At 38.5% G+C, this 14,375-nt stretch overlaps 1 protein-coding gene across 2 annotated transcripts in view; it reads left to right on the forward strand.

The window, feature by feature from the left end:
- PDK3 (pyruvate dehydrogenase kinase 3) overlaps positions 1 to 14,375 on the forward strand; it is a 1,115,542-nt gene that overhangs the window by 845,363 nt on the left and 255,804 nt on the right. The window lies entirely within an intron of this gene.

Here is a 14,375-nt window from a genome sequence, read left to right on the forward strand (position 1 = left end):
CTTTCAAGCAAAAATCCTAAATGTTGTAGACTTTATTGTGATACATATGTCCTCCCATTGTTTCCTTGCTAATTGCTTATCCAGTCTCTCTCTTCCCAGTCTTTTCTGACCTCCTCTGAGTGATTCCTATAGTTATTCTGCAATAGTTTATATGTCCTACTAATTATCCCTTTTTAACAACAGCTTCTGTTCTAGATCCAGTTAAAAACTCTACCAGAGCAGGTCTTTCATGCAGGATTTTCCTATCCCTTTCTCTTTGCTTATACTCTGATAGCAATCCTTGATAGGGAAGACGGTCTCTAGCCTGCAGCCCAAATGTCTTCTTGAGTTCTTCCTGTTCTATTAGCTTTCCCTCTCTAGTTATTTGTTCCCAATACCTTGGTTCCTTTGCCAGTTTCTCCGATAAATTCCAGCCCCCTGTTGCATATTCTCTGTACCCCTAATTGCAGTCATCTCTATCATCAAAATCACCTTTTTCCATTCTACTATTGGCTTAATTGTTAGAGTACTTTCTGCTACTTTAGGAATATAATATTCTGTATGGTTGTTGTTATTTTCCTTAACTATCTGCATCCAATATCTTGTGCTGTCCTTATTTCTTGAATCCCCTCCCCCATTTCATTATCATCCCTTGCCACTTTGAATTTTAGCTTTCTGCTTGTGTTATGTGTTCATAGGTTCATAGGTAAGTACTAGGCTATCGGCCCTAGGGCCTATACAAGCCAGGCCAAACGAGTTCCCTGGCTTTTGCCACCCAAGAAAATTATTGTCCTGTGCCCCTGTCGAGTAGAGCCACAGCAGTGATTCCCGGGGTGAATTTCCTATTACCCATCCAATTGTCAAGATTTCTCTTAAAGAGGACTAACGAGGAGCTTTGCTTGACATGAATGGGCAGCCTATTCCAGAGCAGGGGAAGTCTCTGGGACAGGAAGCTATCCCTCCAGCATGTTCTGTTTATTGTGGTGACAAGGTTTATGTCCCTAGAGCGTGTGGCTTGGAGATATTGGGATTTCTTTATGTGTAGCATGTCCATCAGGTCTGGGTTAGACATGGCTTTGTACGTTAGGTAGAGGTCGCCAGTTATGAACCTTAACTATGTAGCTCAAAGCTCAAAAACATCTTGTCAAATCAGGTAATTCTAAACTACCTTGTTCTGTTGGAAGGTTCATCTTATCTCACTTGATCCTTGCCCTCTTCCCCTCCCAGATACATTTCTTTATCTCTTTATTAATTGTTGTCCACAACTTCTCCTCTGGTTGATAAAAATTGCCTGACCTGTATATAAAACTAAAGGGGCTAAAAATTTCACTGTTTGTATCTTGCTATCGAAATCCATAAATCAGATCTTCAAGTTTCTCAGCTTTTTGCATTACCTTTTGTTTAGTCTCTCCCCACATATACTTAGCTGCCATAACAAAATCCTTTTAGTCCATACTCCTAAATACTTTATTTTATTATGTCCCCTAAATATGAGTGTTGCTGGGCCAGTTTGATGTTTGGGTACATAAATAAAAGCAATACCGCACCAAGCCAACGGAGGTCAGACCCTGCTACTACGATGTATATAACAATTTGAATAAAACACAAAATCATGCGCAGGGTCAAATGGCTGTTATTCACCAAACACTCCAAACTCTCCAAAATGCAGGCAAAAAGGTATCACCAAGGAAATCACGTCCGAAAGACACTTCACAACTGATAATATAAAACGAAGCTATTTATTGTACAAAATGTTAGCGCTTTCACCTGAAGGCTTCCTCAGACATATGTCTGAGGAAGCCTTCGGGTGAAAGCACTAACATTTTGTACAATAAATAGCTTTGTTTTATATTATCAGTTGTGAAGTGTCTTTTGGACGTGATTTCCTTGGTGATACCTTTTTGCCTGCATTTTGGAGAGTTTGGAGTGTTTGGTGAATAACAGCCATTTGACCCTGCGCATGAGTTTGGGTACATAGTTTGCAGCTATAGCCTTTGTTTTATCTTCATTAATTTTATATCCCAAGAAGACTTGAAACTATCTCAAGATGTTCCAGAACACTGAGATATCCTTTTCTAATTTTACAGATACAAAATAATATTGTCTGCAAATAAAGTCAACTTTTCGTGATTACCATGCCAGTTATATCTTTGAATTCCTATGTCCTTATTTTCTCTGCCAGTTGCTCTAAATATAAAGCAAATAACAAAGGAAAAGAGGACATCTCTGCCTGGTTCCTCTGTTCAGACACAAGTTATCAGAAAGAAACCCTCCCACTTTAATTTTTGCCTCCAGTCCCTCATAAAGTCTTTTGGCTTTTTCCGGTTAGGGGTCGCCACAGCGGAGCTCCGGTCGTTTTTACGGTGCCAAGTTGCCAGCCCGGCACCCAACCTTCAAAGAAGGCACACCCAGACATGCATGCACCTACCTGCATGTCTTTAAATTTCAGTCGATTGTGGGGAGGACATGCAGACTCCACACAGAAGGCACTCCAGCCAAGAATCGAACCGGAGAGCCTCTTGCTGTGAGGCAACAACGCTAACCGCTGCACCACTGTGGAATACCACCAATCCCTCATATATCCTCCTAATTAACTTTATTAATGCTTCTATTGCTCTATTCATAATATCCCATAATATCCAAGCTTACTCTGTAAGATGCTTTCTCTGCATCAAGAATCACCAACAGTAGCAGTATTTTCTTACTCTCTGCTTCCCTCTGGATCGTTATATTCTGTTAATGTTGTCAAATGTTTTTCTCCCCTCCTCAAAATTACATTGATCCACATCTATCAATTTTGGCAACACCTCTGCCATTCTTTTAGATATTATAGACATAGACACTTTATAAATTTTTTTTCTTCTTCTTTCAGCTTTTCCCGGTTAGGGGTCACCACAGCGGAACTCCAATCCGTTAAAGATTGGCAGTGGATTTTTGCGGTGCCAATTTGCCAGCCCGATGCCCAACCTTCAAAGAAGCCACACCCATTCACCAACACACCTACCTGCATGTCTTTAAGCATCAAATGATGTGGATACTCTACAAAAGGGCCTTACAGAAACAGATGCTTGGTGCCAGAGCCATGGGCTCAAGCTCAATGCCAAGAAATGTATTGTTATCCCCTTTGGGAAAAAACATGTATCCATGAATTACCATATAGGTGGCAGTACACTAAACACAGAAAGTGTGATAAGAGACTTAGGGACACAGGTGGACAGTGGTCTCACCTTCGATAACCACATCGCCACAACAGTCAGGAAATCCTTCTATGTGGCACACCTCATCACGAAGGGCTTTTCATCCAGAAAAAAGGAGGTCATTGTCCCACTGTACTCATCCCTCATTAGACCCATTATAGAATACAACGCCCCATTTGGTATGTACCTCTCAAGACATCTACAACAACTGGAAAGGCCTCAGAAATACCTCACTAAAAGAATCACAGGCCTAAAGCAGATGCCCTACGCTGACCGCCTTAAAAAACTCCAGCTATACTCTTTCGCATATCGTCTACTCAGCGGCGATCTCTGCTTAACATACAAGGCCATGTCAAACCCAGAGCTGTTGGACATGCTACACTTAAAGAAATCCCAGTCCCTCAGAGCTTCATGCTCCAGGGATCTAAACCTTGTCATCACAATAAACAAAACATGCTGGAGGGATAGGTTCCTGACCCAGAGACTCCCCAGACTCTGGAATAGATTGCCCATACATGTCAAGCAGAGTGCCTCTGTGGACCTTTTCAAGAGGAACCTTGACGATTGGATGGGAGAAAGGAAATTCACCCCAGGGATCACGTCAGTCGCCCTACTAGACAGGGGTCCAGGAAAGTAAATAATGTGGGAAGAAATAGCCAGGGAATTGTTATGGCTAGGCTTGTATAGGCCCTAGGGCTGATAGCCTAGTACCAACCTATGAACCTATGAACCCGACAGCGGGGAGGACATGCAGACTCCACACAAAAGGCGCTCCAGCTGAGAATCGAACAGGAGAACCTCTTACTGTGAGGCGACAGCACTAACTGCTGCACCACCACGGCCTGGTTTAAAAATTAAATGGGCCTATGTGAAGCTGGGTCTGATGGGTCTTTACCATTTTTAAGTATTGCAGCCACTACAGCTTTCTTCCAGAATGTTGGTGCCCCCCCCCCCTTTTAAAATATTGTTAAACAAAACCTTCCATATTTTTATCACTTTCTTCCCTCCTAGCTTCAAAACTTCAACAGGAATATCATCTATTCCTGGAGACTTTCCTGTGGACTGATTGTACATCACCATTTTTATCTCATTCTTCCTGTCTGTTAAATTGTTTAGCCTCGATTACCGCTAACCTTTGCATACTTAGGTCTTCCATAGATATTTCCATTTGTGCATTTTCTTGATTTCCTGACTTATCTGCTTTATACAAATTTTTATAACATTTCCAAAACATTTCTAATACCATTACAGGATCTCTGGTTATTTTTCTTATTATAGGCTGCCTGTGTTTGTCAACAACCGTTTCTGCTTTCTGCTGCCTAAATCATTGTGCTGGCAGTTTTTGTGCTCTACTGTTATTATCAAAAAACAGTCGCTTAATAGCAATCTTTCTAAACTCATGCATATTATTGAGATACTCCCTAATTGTCTCTACCAATCTGGAGCTGTGTCTCTTCTTGTTCTGTGAGATTCTCCTTCTTTTGCAATACTTAATATTCGTCAGCCTTTCTAAATAATTCCTGTTACTTCTTAACCATATCTTTTTTCTTTTATTTCTACCCTATTTTTAAACTTCACTTTCATTTTGTTCCGTTCACTAGCTAACTACAACTTCTGAATGAATTTCTGTCTTCCCTAATAACTCTTGGGTAATTTCCACTACCCATTCCTTAAATTCCTCTCTTTTTAACAGGCGTCTCATTTTTGCTTTATTACTCTGCATTTTTAACTTAGATATTATTAGCACATGATTTGAAATAGTTATTAGATATGTGTCAAAGCTTTTGATTTAATGCACACATTCCTGTGAAATATAATTTGTGTCTAGTTTAGCCCACTTATTGTATCTTGAGGAATAATATGTAAATTCTCTCCAAGTTCCTACTACTGAATTCACATCTTCCATACGAAATATTTTCATAAATTCATAAAAATCTATACTGTTTTGTTATATGTTCTCTTCTTGATTTTCCAGATACATCCTCACTGTTGAAAATCTAATTCCAGTCCCACCTACAAGTAAAATTCCCTGCTGAAAGCTGATTATTTTTCCCAAAATTTTCTTTTTTTCCATAACAGAAATTTTAGGTGGAAATAATCTGGATATTTTGATAGAAACCTCTCAGAAGAAAAAACACTGTACATGCTGTAATGTTTTATATGTATGTGTGTGTGTGTGTGTGTGTGTGTGTGTGTGTGTGTGTCAATATATATATATATATATATATATTTATATATATAAAAAATATATTACATATAAATATATACCTGTATGTATGTCTTTGCATGTGTGTGTGTGTGTGTGTTGTTTGATTTAGGTGATTAATTCCTTGATTTGTTGAAGACGTGATCCAATCCTCAGTTACATCGGATAACAGTTCATCGAAAAGTAAGGTAGAGACCGCAGTTAAGTGGAAATAAGGACTTCTTTACTTTTTCTCCACTGCTGTACAGTCTCTGAATTAATATATTTAGAAATGCAGGGGTGTGGGGAAGGGGCTGCCCCTTATGGTCTGCTTTCTTAAATTGCAGTATTGCAATACTGTGGGGGTAAGGACGAGGTCAATTCTCCTTACTGCTGTGCAGTTTTGGAGTTGGTATATTTAGAGATATGGATGTGTGGCCGTGCAGGGTGTCCTGCAAAGAGTTTGATTTACTATTTTTAGTGACCTGTTTTGATAGGTGAGGACTTGAGTGCTTAAGTTGAATTAAATGTGCCTTGAGCAAATATATTGTGGTTTTACTAATATGTATATGTATGTGTGTGTATATATATATATATATATATATATATATATATGTGTGTGTGTGTGTGTTCCATTTGTTTGGTTGATGATTGCTTTAGTCGACAGATGGTAGTGCATTGTTTATTGATTGGACTTTTTGTTAGGTGTGTGTTTCATCAAAACAAGTAAGTGGGATATGTAGTAGGTGTGTGTGTGTGTGTGTGTGTGTGTGTGTGTGTGTGTGTGTGTGTGTGTGTGTGTGTGTGTCTACAAATCTGTGTGGGTTAGAGTTAGACTAAGGGTTAGGTAAGGCAATAGATTAATTGTGTGTGATTAGGGTTAGGGATTTGAATCTTCAAATTTTGTTTGGAAAGAGTTGAACTATTTAGTGCTCATTGCTCTTTCATGGAGGTTGTGTGAATATGGAGTTGATATGTTTAAGTAAGGTAGTGTGGGGCCAGAGCCCTCACACTGGAAGGTGATGATATGAAGCCCCCGTTTGCAAAATATATATATATATATATATATATATATATATTTTTTTTTTTTTTTCATTTTTTGCATAGGGTTTAGTGTATTTTTGGTGTGGAATGGTGTCAAGTTTTTTTTTGCGGGGGGGATAGTGTTTTGGGGAAAGTTTTTGTTTTTGTTATTAATGGAAGTACTTTTGCATTGGTTCATAGATTTATACTAACTTACAGCCAAAGGACACCATTGAGAAGCTCAGCCACATCACTCAGTACTGTCGGAGACTAACAATGTTCCCCCTAAGTAGTCCTTTTCCACATATCCCTGGTAAAAATTTTTGAGCACCCATCCAGTCATTTGGACTGGTTTTAGTAGTTGCTAGGGATGTACTCTGCTTGATATGTAAGGGCGCCGTATTCCAGAAATGAGAATTCATTGGATTAGGTATCTGTCATGCCATTTGGTTTTGATGATGTCATAGTATAGGTGTATGTCTGTAGAACAGGTATTTGCTTTACCTCAGATTCTGTTTAGGTGAAAGAGAGTGCTGAGTCATTCATAGCACAGAAGGCAAAGCAGAGATCTTGCAGAAGTGGGTATGACTCTTTGCAAAGAGTAGCTAAGGTTACTGAGGCCTGAGTTTTTTTTGGGGGGAAAGAAACATTGAGGTCTGTCAAGCTGGTTTAGGTGCTTAGTGATATATATGCTGAAGAGTACATTATATTCAATGATGAGAATAATAAGAGGTGAATAAAGTGGGACTATAACTTCTTTGCACCTTGATGAGATACCACAAAGAATATGTTGTGCAAGGCAAAAGAATTTTCTAACCACCACTGAGACATATTGGCCAAAGGAGAAGCTATTACCAAGAAACGTACCAAAGTCCCTAATGATTGTATCAAATTTAAGTGTAATAATAATAATAATAATAATAATATATATATATATATATATATATATATATATATATAATGTATATACATACACACAAATAGTAAGCAGAAGTGATGCTAGCTCTATCAAAATAGACTATGCTGCATTTCTTGATGTTGAGAGTAATCCCATGATTAATACATCAAAGATTTGTTTGGTCCAGTATTCATCATATTGATCACTGATGCAGTAGCCTTAGCTATATGGGGTATGTCCTGCCAAGGATATAACAGTCGGCCAGCTTCCAAAGCTTCAAGGCACTTTCCATGTACTCAGACAGTCTGGCAGCTCTGGCTAAGCTGACTAAAAAGCAAGTTAGGGTGCCAAGCCCCTCAGAGTTTTACCACTGCTGAAGAGTACGCTCCTCTGAGGCTTTTGAGGATTAACAGTCAGCTTGTACTGTTTGTATGCTTGGCAGATACGTTCCCTTTGGACAAAAACTTTCCATTCAATATTTTTTGTTTATTATTAATACTTTTCTCTTCAAGACGGTTATTTTAAAGCTAGGAGTTGGTTTAATGGACTGTCACAAGACTGTACTGTACTTTTAAATGGAAACACTCATTTTTCCTGTCAGTTTAAAAATTGTTTAAATTAACTGAAAACATTTTTTTTCTGTGGAGTAATTGTGTTTATTTTACTTTGTGTGGCTGGCAAAATGTCTTAAAGTGATTTTTACTGTCTTTCTGTGAAAAAAGGACTTTTAAAGACTTATAGTTTTTACCAGCATTTGTTGCTTGTTTTCCCTAGGAACAAGACACCATTTCTTGGATTGACCGTGGAACAATCTGTTAGTCCCACGGTTGGTCCTTTTTCCAGCCACAAAAAAAAAAAAAAAAAGCCTTTGTCATCACAGTAGGCTAGCAATTTGCTGCAGCCACAGGCGGTTGACTCTGCTGTGGCCATTAGTTGTACTTCAGACCAGTCATCTTTTGCCCAAGATCCATCTGATGTATCACCTACAGCCACTATGGGCCTGGGATTAGCCACTTCGTCTGTGACTGTTGGGGTCCCCTCAGTGGGCAAGAGAAAGCCGCACTTGTTAGTCCTACAAAATGGAACAAGGAATGCCTCACTGTTTTGTCAGAATGTTGTGCCCATCCCTGGAGAAGCTGCTGTTGCCATTAATAACACTGTTGGTCCCATTTTTCCTGTTAAAAAGAAACAGAATACTAAGCACATATTTACTCCTCCTCAAATTTCACTTCACAAGAGTAGTCTACTGGATCTAAGTCAGGGTTTAATTCAGGCTAATGATCCTTCTTATAAAATAGTTTCTGGTAAAAGAAAGAGGGATACCTCCTTTTCTGAAGAGATCCATTATTCTAATTCTGGACATTCTGGACAAGAGCATGAAGGATAGATGCAGGGCTTTCTCCTCAGACTTCTGGTTCAGACTCAAGGGAGAGCTGAGTTTTTGACTCTCCCTGTGAGAGGTTCTCTTTCTCTGAGATTGTTTCTAGAATGTGCCAGTGTTTTCAGTGGGAAAACACTGAGGTTTCTCAGTCTCTCAGAAAATACAATGAGCTGTTACAGAAGGAATTTTCATAACCTGCATTTCTGTCAGCTTTGGAGGATGTGTGTGCTACTGCCTGCAGTTTTCCTGACAGTCAGCCAATTGCTCCTAAAAATACAAATAGGATGTATAAAGTTCCTCAAGCTTTTTATATACGCTACCAAAACCTTATGCAGCAGCTATAGCTTTAATTAATCCTTGTGCTGCTAAACATTTAGTTTATTCCAGTCATACTCTTTCTGAAAAGGATTGGAATATTATTGTTAAGTACGGGGAGATAAGTTTATGATTCTGTAACCTTGATTTTAAGAATTTTAAATTGTCAGGCTCATATGTTATGGTTTGTACTAATTTTAAAATATGAGGAATGATTTATCTGCAGTTTCTTCTTATGAGAAAAAATCTGCTTTAAAATTTTTAATTTATTTATTTTACATTTGTTGACCAGGAATGTCTGACTGAGCCGAAGCCCTTTTTCAGCAGAGGCCTGGGGAGAAAAGCTCCAGTTTAAGTAAGATTTATTCTATTCAAGCCACTGTTCATTGTTTATAGTGTGTGACTCTGTTGATACTTCTTCCAGGGCTATGGGGACTGGTATTGATTCAAGAAGATTTGCCTGACTGCATCTTCAGAACCTCCTTTGGATAGATACTTAGTTTTTGCCTCCCACCCTCACCCCCTGCTGATGAAGTATCAAAAAATGTGATAAAAGGGGTAAGTTTACACAGGGAATCTCTAAGATTATTCGCCCACCCCCTTCCACATTTTCCAAGGGATTCTAAACCTCTTCATCTAATTTTGGTAATAAGCAAAATAAACAGTCTCAACAAAATACAGGTAACCATAAATGGCAAGGGGGTTCCAAGAAGAATTTTGGACCCCCCCAAACTAAGGACAGTCCAATAAGTCAGAAAGTCTGCTTAGCAGACTTTGTCCCCCCCCCAGCATCCCCGTTTTTTCTTCTAGAAAGTCTGAATCTCCACTTTTCTCTTTAGCAACATATAGTTTCAGACAAATACTTGGAGACCAGTTGTGGATCTTACTTTTCTAAACCTGTTTGTGATACTGCCCACATTCACTTCACAACCTGTTACCACATTCCAGTTTCCTTGTAATATTACATTTAAACAATATGTATCATCAATTCCTATTTATCCAGACTTCAGGTATTTCTTAAGGTTTTGTGTGTCTGGATCTCATTTATCAGTTCTGTTCTTTATACTTTGGACTATTCACTGCAACAAGAGTGTTCATAAAGTGTCGAGCTCCAGTTATAGCTCATTGTAGGCTATGGGGTATCCATATTTTTCCATGTTTAGAAAACTTGCTTATCTTTCCAGAGTCTTTTTCAAAGTGTCAATTATATCTTTCTTGGTTGAGAGATCTCTTATGCAAGCTGGGATTGCAAGAGAACATTCATAAGTATTTTCTTTCTCACAGGATTGTGTTTTGGGGATATCAACTAGACACCACAGGGATAAAAACAGATTTCTATATATCTAGATCTATTTATGTGGTTTTCCACTCAAACTTCAGTCACTGCAGTGGGTGGAATATCTCAGGATTTTGTGTCTCATGACTTCTGTGATTCTCATGATACCCCTGGCAAAACTCTGGATTTGAAACATACAGTGGTATATATATTTCTCAACTCATCTCTCAAACACCCAATATCAAATCTGTACTTTCTCCTCTATCCTTTGTATAATGCATCACCTATTCTTAAATTTGTATATAACCTCCAGTAAATGTATTTTGACATATATATTTTATCAATGTACCACAACTCTCACTGAAAGGGCAATCTTAGCACCTCATTAGAACTGTTGTACATATCAGTGTAACAATTTCTGCTATTTTTCACATTTTTCTTCTGTAAATATGTTTTTCCTTATATAAATGTAATTTTTGTAACTTGTTTTTATATTATTAAATATTATTGGGGCTTTTCTCCCCAGGCCTCCGCTGAGAATGGGTTTTTGGCCCAGTTGGACTTTTACGATCATCAAATGTCAATCAATAAATAAATAAATATGAAGTATTTTTGATCCCAGCACCAACACCCCTTGTCTTTTTGGATCCCAGTTGTGAGGTTTGTCAGAAGGTAAATCTTGTGATGGAGACAACAGATATCCCTAAATCCAGGTCTCCCCTTTGCCCTCCCTGTTTCAAAGCTGTCAATCACCACAGACTGGTTGGACTTTACTTGGGAGAGCAGTTTCAGGAGGGATAAAAGTGCAAGGTGTGTGGGTCACCATGGACAGATGCAAGCACATAAATATAAAAGAGATGCATGCCCTGATCAAGGCACTCAACTCTCTGAATCATCTTTGGCCCCTATGACCTGTTAGGCTGTTACAGACAATGCAACACTCATGTGGTACATCAGGAAGCATGGGGGAGCCCCTCTGCAGACTAGCCATGTTATCTTGGGATGTAGCATCACAGTACAGCCTCACTCTACACACATGACTGGCGATCAATCAGAATATTGAAACCCCCATAACACTAATGAGTTTGGGCTGATCAACATGGTCATGGAGAGTGTGAACTCTTAATGGAGTATCCTAGCACTACTTGGGTATTCAGTAAATAAGGAGATTTTCATAGCTTGCTGCCATACCCATGACATACTCGAAGGATTTGGTAACATCTGCTGAAGCCATAGACATTTGCAAGGTTAATCAGTGAAATGCATACTAAACCACCACCAAGCAGTTCTAGTCCTGACATGATGGTTAAATATAAGTAGTATAAAAGAAGTGTGTTTTCAGATCAGGATGCTGTTGACATTCACTGTAAATGATAAATGTGTTTTTTTATGTTTTTTCTGCACTCAGCATCCATGCTGGAGGTCTCATTTGAGGCATTTTATTGACACAGCTACCAGTGTTGACAAAATGCCACACAATGAGTTTCTCACTTTACATTCATGATTAACTTGTAGTATTCAGTGATATAGTCAAGTTTGATTCAGCCTAGGTTTTCCTTTGTAAATAATTCCATATTTCTCACAAATAATGGAGGATGGCTCATAATTAGATGTGTATGAAGATTTCTTATTGAAGTGAATGATACCTTCTTGTCCGTTTGTTTTGTGATACTGAACTATAAGTGGATGTAGCAAGTATATCTGAATGCCATAGCTTTTGCCAGAATTGTTTTCCCTTCATAAAAAAATAAGTAATGCAGTCCCTTTGGTTATATATTCCTTAATGCAACTGACACAACACAAATGTTCTTAGCAGACAGTTCAAGCAATAACTTTTCTTTTCAGTAGTGGTCAGAAATACTAGAAAGTTTGATTAAATGCTTGGAGTTATATAATGTGAACGTGAGAGTGGATTAGATTCACACTCACTGTGTAACATGGTCATCTCATACAGGCCTACAGATTCAAACTACATCAGTGTAAGCTAGCTGAAGGCATTGCAGTATGTCTGCTTATAATTTAGTGGTTGTGCTTCCAGTGGAATCTGTTGGTATGAGAGTCATAAACAGCCATCATAGCTTCAGGAGAGGGATGTGGTGTAATTGATGGTAAATGATATCATGTCAACAAAGGCATTTGGCCTGTTTAGCAATCAGTACCTTCTGAAAAATAATTTGAATTCACATTTTGCAATACTTAAGATTTCATAGACTTCAGTTTGTCTCACCTAGGTTAAGACATAGCCTACACAGAGGCAGCATATTTTTAATTAAGGCCCATCTTTGTGCACAGAAAATACAACACAGAGGATACTGTAATATATGCACAGGATATGAACTATTGCACCCTTTGTTTTATTACTTAAGGGCACGATTAGTAAGATCTCAACACCCACAGTGCCAGTGCTCCAGTCTTCATCTCCGTGCTTACATCATTCTCTCAGTATGCAGTAGCTGCCACAAAGATCAGCCTAGCCATGATGACTAAGCAGAAAGCAGACATCTGTTTCCATCCTTAGAAACTGTAAGGCATAGCAACATTAAAATAACAAGAATTTCAGGCTGTGCAGGAATTTTCCATTATGTAGGTAAGCTGTTAGCTTACAGTGCTATTTTTTGAAGCATAAAGATACATCCTTAACTATATTTAGTGTATATTTTCTGCATACTGTACGAACAATATGAGGTGCTAAGGAATGTACTGTTTGCTATTAAATAACACAGTAGTCCTAAACAGCATTCTCAGTACTCTGTACACTGCTTACTGTTGGGCAGGTCGTATGCTTCCAGGAGTTTCTAAGTCTGCAGGACTTTTGTCTCCTGTAATGGATGCATGAGGCTTCAACTAACAGAAGACCTCTTAGGGGAATGACAAAGTGCTGAAAGAAGATAGGCTCTTTTATATGGCCACCAAGGGCAGCCTGTGTTCAACCAATGAATCTGTCAGTCAGTTATACAGTTTACGCTGGCTACAGCAATCTCATTACAAAAATGCTTCATGTACAGTGCTCTTTTGCCATGCCACCCACAAAAATATTGTCCTTAACTTTATTTGATGGTCAGTTTTATAATTACTGATTTCACTTTTTCATTTCCTTAACAGTGGTTTATTTAATGAACTTTAGTCTACATTTTCCAGTTTTCATTTGTAATCAGGTGACTTGAGCTCTTCCTTTATGTGATACCATAGAATACTCTACATTTTCCAGTTTTCATTTGTAATCAGGTGACTTGAGCTCTTCCTTTATGTGATACCATAGAATTTGTTGTAGTGTTTTGCATACCTTATTTAACTATGTATATTCACAGATTATCTTTCCTTTAAATAATTTGTCAGATATTTGTATTTTTCTTCAAGTATGTTTATTTGTTCATATATTTTTTGTAGATTCACTGATGTACATGAATCCAGCCTGTAATTTTGAGTCCCAGACCACTGTCTCTCTTTTCGCTTTTTTGACTTATTAGTTCACAAAATTCATATTATTATGTAAACAGAAACATTTGATATGGTGTCTGGTATTGTGTAATAGCATAGTATCTGAGATTGCTTAGAGTAAATGGTGAAAATGAGCATTTTGAAGTTATTGTAGCAGTAATGCATAGTTAGGGGATGGGATGTGCTATGATACACTCATCATAGTGATGATAATTATGGTCATTATTAATGTAAGCAGAACATTTTTTTTATGCTTTAGTTCCCCCCTCTGATCATTGAACATTCCTCACTGCCCCCTTTTCCGCACCCATTAATTCCCCCAGGGGTGAGATCCCTATGGCCTATTCATTCCCTAAGGTAAGGGTCGAGTCCTCATTGAGTGGCACCATCATCCATGCAGAGAATTCAGGGTTTATTGCTTATGGCCCTGTATTCCTCCACATGGATCCATAAACATCCAAGGGACATGCGTACATTGGGCTACAGCAATGGATGACTGCCACTTCTATGAGTGGAGCAACCCCCAAAAGGCCCCAATCCCCTCAAAACATGTACCTCCATATGTCCACCATTCCACACTGAAAATTTTAATTTATTTTGTGCATCTAAGGATGTATGCCCAGCTCCTCCTTCCTGAGAAAGGCAGGCATAACTTCATCATTTCTCAGTCTCTCTCATTAGCA

Source organism: Protopterus annectens, chromosome 5.part0 (assembly GCF_019279795.1).
Source record: "Protopterus annectens isolate FY-2018-M chromosome 5.part0, PAN1.0, whole genome shotgun sequence".
NCBI classification, from domain to species: Eukaryota; Metazoa; Chordata; order Ceratodontiformes; family Protopteridae; genus Protopterus; species Protopterus annectens.